Source organism: Kryptolebias marmoratus, linkage group LG17, assembly GCF_001649575.2.
Source record: "Kryptolebias marmoratus isolate JLee-2015 linkage group LG17, ASM164957v2, whole genome shotgun sequence".
Taxonomy (NCBI): domain Eukaryota; kingdom Metazoa; phylum Chordata; class Actinopteri; order Cyprinodontiformes; family Rivulidae; genus Kryptolebias; species Kryptolebias marmoratus.
The window spans coordinates 10,349,266-10,355,257 of NC_051446.1; the positions used below are offsets into that span (position 1 = coordinate 10,349,266).

Here is a 5,992-nt window from a genome sequence, read left to right on the forward strand (position 1 = left end):
CCCCCCCCCACACACACACACACACACACTTCTACCTACTGAAACACCCATTAAAACTGAGGCCTTTTTTGATGGAACCCCCTAAGGCCTCCTGCTTATTGAACAGGAGCTGCTGATGCAACTTTAAGATGTTATGAATGCAGAAATGCCTCTTAAGGAGGAGTGATATTAGTTTTGCCCTCGTCTGTGTGTGTGTTGGTTTTTCTGTACATTATAAAATACGGTATCTCATGAATCACTGAACAAATTTTAATGAAGCTCTCAGAAAATAATCATTGGAGGTACATCCACAACTGATTTAACTTTTGGAGTCAATGATGTCCGCTACAGCAAAGCAATCTTAGGAAACACTAAAAGAGCCAATTTTACTGATGTTGCAACACATTTTGCAGCCTCTTTGCTTTAACTTTGGCAATAACTGTTGGCGTTATCCCTGTTTGTCTGTTAGCAAAAGAACAGCCAATATTTTATGAAACTTTCAGAAAGTAATTATTTGCTGAACATTTTCAACTGATTCACTTTTGGAATCAGCTTGATTCAAGATGGCCGCCACAACAAAGCGATGTTAGCACATCTGTAACTCAGTCTTAGAGATACTGAGCTGAAATTTTGTGTGGTAGTAGCAGAGAGTCCTTCACAAAACATGATAAGGCGAGGCCACCTGAGATACCACAGGACTTCATGAGAGTGGGAATAAAGTTATTTTAACCAAAATGACTAATTCTGTCATTTCTCAGCAAAAGATGATTTCAGTCTAAAACTCTGGCATGAAAGGCAGCGGGTAATATGCATTAGTTCAAGGAATGCTAGGCCTTTAATTCATTTAGAAGTTGAGCACATGGTTTCAGACGTTTCAAAGCCATCTTTATATTGCATTACTGCTCCTGCTCTGACCCACATCGCAAGAATCTAGGCAACACTAAACACAAACGTAACCTTAGAGTCACGCAGCATGTGATTTAAGTGTGTTATTGCAAGTCGGAGCTAATCCATCATACAACTGATTGTTTACAGTACACCAGCAAGGAGGTGCTAACTGCGGCGTCGTGTTGCTGATTCAGTGGAATTAAGGAAATGGTTGGCTCATGTTTTTCGAAAGTGATAAGGTGCAATGTACCAGAAATGCTCAAAAAGTAATCAACGGATGAACGTCTACAGCAGGAATAACTTGTGGATTCAAGTAGATTCAACATCCTGCCACAGCAAAGCAATCTCAGCAAACACAAAAATGGCTATAACTCCATTGGTTTTACAGAGTTCGAGCTAAAATTTGGAACGGTAGTAGCTGAGCGTCATCCCCAACACATACTCCAAGTGCTGGCAGATCGAGCAAGGTCTTTGTTTAAAACTTTGGCATGCAGTGAGGGGGTATGCATTCCTTCAAGAAATGCTACTTTAATTGTCAGCTGTGTTCCTGGGAAATGCATAAATGCATTTCCGAAAATTGAGGTTAAAATAAAATGATACAAGCCTCCCCACTCTATCTTAGAAGTGGGTCCGCTCGGACAAGCAATTATTAGCTTGTGTGGAGATCAGCTTCTGGATGGTTGATGAGACTCACCCTGTAGATCCGATTCGGCTGATAAGCTCCGACGGCACTTAGGCTTCTGGGAGAGATTCAGTCCTCGCTCGATCATTCAGTTACCTCGTAATCTCTCCACAAGCTGACTCTCCTGAAGTTCCTCTTCTGGATCCTCTGGGGACCTCTCGCTCTCTCTCCATGTAGACTTTTCAAGCTCGGCCCTGGTCACCTCACCGTCTTAGTCCTGTCACTCAGGTTGCCCTGGAACCAATACCATCATCAGTCAAGCCCCTCTGGGATGTCTGTCGCCTCCTCCGCCGAGTCTGCCTTCCCACCCGATACCTGCCTGAGTCCTCCTTCACTTTAGCCAGTAATAAAGACAATTAAACATTTATTGTTCTTATCCGTTTAGCCTGAACCTATCTTTGTTAAACCTGATAGCTTGTCGATACGGCCGAACTGGGTGATTTCAGATCGCTTCTATCTTAAAACAATTCCAATCCTCAAACTTTCATAGCAGTTCACGCTATCATTTAAATGTTTGCAATACACAGTTTTTATTGGCCGCAACTATGATGAGATTCTTACCAGATTTGACCTCAGGCTGCACTAGAAGTGTTACACCTCATCACACAGTGCTCTGTAAATATGGGTATGGGGGAAACTGAGGGAAAAAGGGCTTTTAAAAAGCATTTGGAAAAAGCTGTAGAATAGGACCATTTTGTCACAGTTGCTCACGTTTTCTGCTTTGATAATGTACAGTAACAGTGTCGTCGTCAACACGTAAACAAGGCGGTTTTTGGAACCATACAAAGAAAAAAGTACTGCTCTTCATTTAGAAACTCTTTACTTTTTTTGTTCTACCACAGCACTCAGTCCTGATTGAACACGGCACAACAAAAACAAGAAACAGCAGCATGTGTTTGACCTATTTGCCGGGAAATTAAATCAGTTTACTGCTGAAGAAAACAGTGCAGCTTCAGAGTCTATTTTTACATTTTCCCACTAAAAATTTTGTTTTTCAAAGCTACAACCGCAACAGACACTCTCATCTCTGAAAGTACTGTCATTTTGTAAGGCCTGTTTTATTATTATTAATTTTTTTTTTTTTGTAAGTTATGGTTGATTCTTCCAATGTAGCCTTTTCATTTCATCAACATTTTACGAGAGCAGCACTCTGAAAGATGGAGGAAGCGCTCACGTGGTCACTAGACTAGGCACTAATATTGACCTGATGGTCCTAAAAAGCAGTCATCGTTAACGGGGCAGCAGAGTGGCTAATCATAGCAACATGAGGTCAGCGCATGTACCACAACAAGGCAATTAAGTCCTTCAGAGCGCAGCCCACAGGCCCACTCGTGGAGAAACAAATCCAGGACCAGACCCAGCCAGTTTACGCTGCCACAAGACGCCTGTTATAGTGTTGCTTTTCGAGAGATGTGCGTCAGCTGCCTCCACCCCGTCACACACAAACACACGCTTAAAACTTACATCAGAAGGAGCTTTGATGAAAGCGCCTTATGTAATTTTGTAATTGAATCTTTGCTCCTGTGTCTTGTCTGCTCCAGTTTAAAGCCTTTGCGGGAGCAGATTATACTGACAGGACGCACAAATCATCTGTTCTCATAAAGAGCTCCTTGACGTACCGTTCTTCTCATCCATGCTGCTGCTGCTGCTGGTAATCCAAGAATAAAAATGCACGCCCTCCACAGATTTCAGAGTTGATGCAGTGAGAAAGTTCTGGAAAGAACAAATCTTTAACAAGGCACGCTGACTACCTTGTGCCAGAGTAGTAAAGAAAAAGGCAGAAAATTATTAATAATAAAAACCATTTGGTGTGAACACACTTTGCTTTCAACACAGCATCAGCTGCTTCAGGCTCACTTGCACAAAGTCAGGAATTTTGTAGGATTATAATCAAGTGTAAGATTAATCAGTTATACCAAACACGTGCTAACGATTCTTATTTTACATGCAGGTTGAAGCACAGTTAATAAATGAAACCCAAACAACTCTTTTTGAGGGTTAAAACTGGGAACAGCCAAGCTCCTACCAAAGTGAGGTTTGTCGATGGTGGTTTTGTGTTGCAGTTGGCACAGTGGAGTAGTGGTTAGAGCTGTTGCCCCCCAGCAAGAAGGTTGCAGGTTTGCTTCTTGGCCTGGGGCCTCTCTGGGTGGAGTTTGCATGCATCCAAAAACATGCATGTTAGGTTAATTGATGACTCTAAGATTGTCAATACCCTAGTGAATGCTTGTTTGTCTCGTTAGTCTCTATGTGGACTTGCGACCTGTACAGTGACTGCTAAGGATAGGCACCAGCTCCCTGCGACCTGGAATGGAGAAGTGGGTAAAGAAAATTGATGGATGGATGGATGGGTTTTGTGTTGCAGGTCAGACACCAAAAGCAAGACTGAGTACTTAAACAGGACACAAGTTACAGCAGTTCTTCTACAATCAGGCTGCAACATGTGATGTTCAAGCTGTTCTGAAGAAGCACAAAGAAATGGGCGATGTTGAAGACCATAGATGTAATGGCTGGTCAAAGGAAATTATTGTTAGTGAATGAGTTCCAGCAATAGCATCAGTTCATAACTGACAAGAAAAAAAAGCAGTGCTGGTGCTCTGAATTAGTTTAGCCGCTTGTATCCTGGATCTCGTTGGTTCAGTCATGATCCATAACTCCTGACTATAGGTGAGAGTTAGAGCAAAGATGGGGCAGTAAATCAAGAGCTTCATCTTTCGGCTCAGCTCCGTCTTCCACCGTGGCACCCTCCAGTTTGTTGAAAACATTGGCTCCGACATTATTCAGCAGTAGACACTGACCCTGAATATACAGCCCATGTCATTAAGAACTATCTTCAGTGTAAAGATGAACAAGAAGTCCTTGAAGTGAAGGTGTTTTGCACAAAGCCCTGAACTCAACATCATCGAGTGTCTGGATTGCATGAATAGACAGATGGTCAAACTAAATACTTATTTAAAAAGATTTCTCTTCAGAATTGATATTTGTGACAGTAATTTTATGCAACACTGTTTTCGTTGGAAGCGTGGTTCATGTGTCAACACGCTGTGTGTGCTTCGACTCGAGTGGGTGGGGCTTGTCATTGACGTGGTACCAGGGCCCTGTCATGAACCCAGGGATAATGTCCAGAGAGCGAAACCAAAACCACACACGGAGACGAGGATAACGGTAAGTGCATTTATTTACAAGTGAAGCTATGTACAGTGGTCAGTTTCAGGAGGAGTCTGCAAGAGAAGGAGAACTGGGTGAGTCTCGGGTACAATTCTATTTCCAAGATGGTCGCAAGGATTATAATGTCTCTTTGTTTGCTTACAGGTCCTAGAGGAGGATTGCGGCGTTGAGCAGAGCGGTTCCAGTTGTTCCAGAAGATAAGCCAGTTTGCAGCGAGGTAAGTATCCGTGATTATCCAGGTAAGTGGTCCTTCAGATCCGTAGTCTTGGCGTGGCAAAAACCTGAGTCGTAGGCACAAGACAAAGAACGTAATTAGCATGAGGAGCATAAGTTGGGTTAGACACTGAGGCGGAGAATCTAACCCAGAAGGTACAATGCTCCAGCGAAGATCTGATCCCAGCCTGCTGCTTAAGTACCAGCTGGTTTCATCAATAGGAACTGGAACACCTGTGGAGGAATGATTAGTGGCACTGCCCAAAAGGTGGGGCCAAACCCAGATCCTCACAATACCCCCCCTCTAACAATCGCCTCCTGGCGATTTTGGACGTCTCTCTGGATGTGCCCTATAAAAGTCCGAGATCAGGGAGGCATCCAGGATAAAGGACCTGGGGACCCACGTGCGCTCCTTAGGTCCATAACCCTCCCAATCAACCAGAAATTGCGTCCCTCTACCCCTTTGTCGTGCGTCAATTATACGGTTGACCGTAAAAGCGGGATGATTGTCGATCAACCGGGCGGAAGGGGGGAGGACGGTAGGTGGGCTTAATGGACTGTCCACAAACGGTTTGATCTGGGAGACGTGAAATGCTGGGTGGATTTGCATAGCTGTAGGAAGGGACAAACGGACTGAGGTGGGATTTAGCACCCTCTTTATGGGAAAGGGTCCTATGAACCGAGGAGCAAGTTTTCTCGAGGTGCCTTTAAGAGGAATGTCTTTAGTATGGCCAGAGTAATTGTCAGATGGTGGAGATATGGCGGCGAACCCAGAACGCAGACGCATGGCTTAAACGAACGTAAATTACTTTAATTAACTTAAATGGACAGACAAAGCAAAAGGGCTGACGAGGCAGCAAAACTAACAATAACTAAATCCAAAAACAAGATACGAGACAAGGCATGGCGTGGCAAAAATCAGACAAAGCGGAATGATCCAGTGAGGGGTGAATGAGAATGACCGGTTCTTAAAGACAGAGGATAATGAGGAAAATGGACACAGGTGAGTGAGAATAATTACAAGCAGGTGGAGATGGGCGTGGCAGACCTAACAGGAAAAGTACT

General features: G+C 43.7%; 1 long non-coding RNA gene across 1 annotated transcript; it reads right to left on the reverse strand.

Moving 5' to 3' along the window:
* Positions 1-4,706: 4,706 nt before the first annotated feature.
* On the reverse strand, positions 4,707-5,917 carry LOC112450510. The gene is made up of 2 exons (XR_003039153.2): positions 4,857-5,917; positions 4,707-4,767 (listed from the first exon to the last, which is right to left on the reverse strand). It is a non-coding gene; the product is annotated as an uncharacterized LOC112450510 (long non-coding RNA).
* Positions 5,918-5,992: the final 75 nt, after the last annotated feature.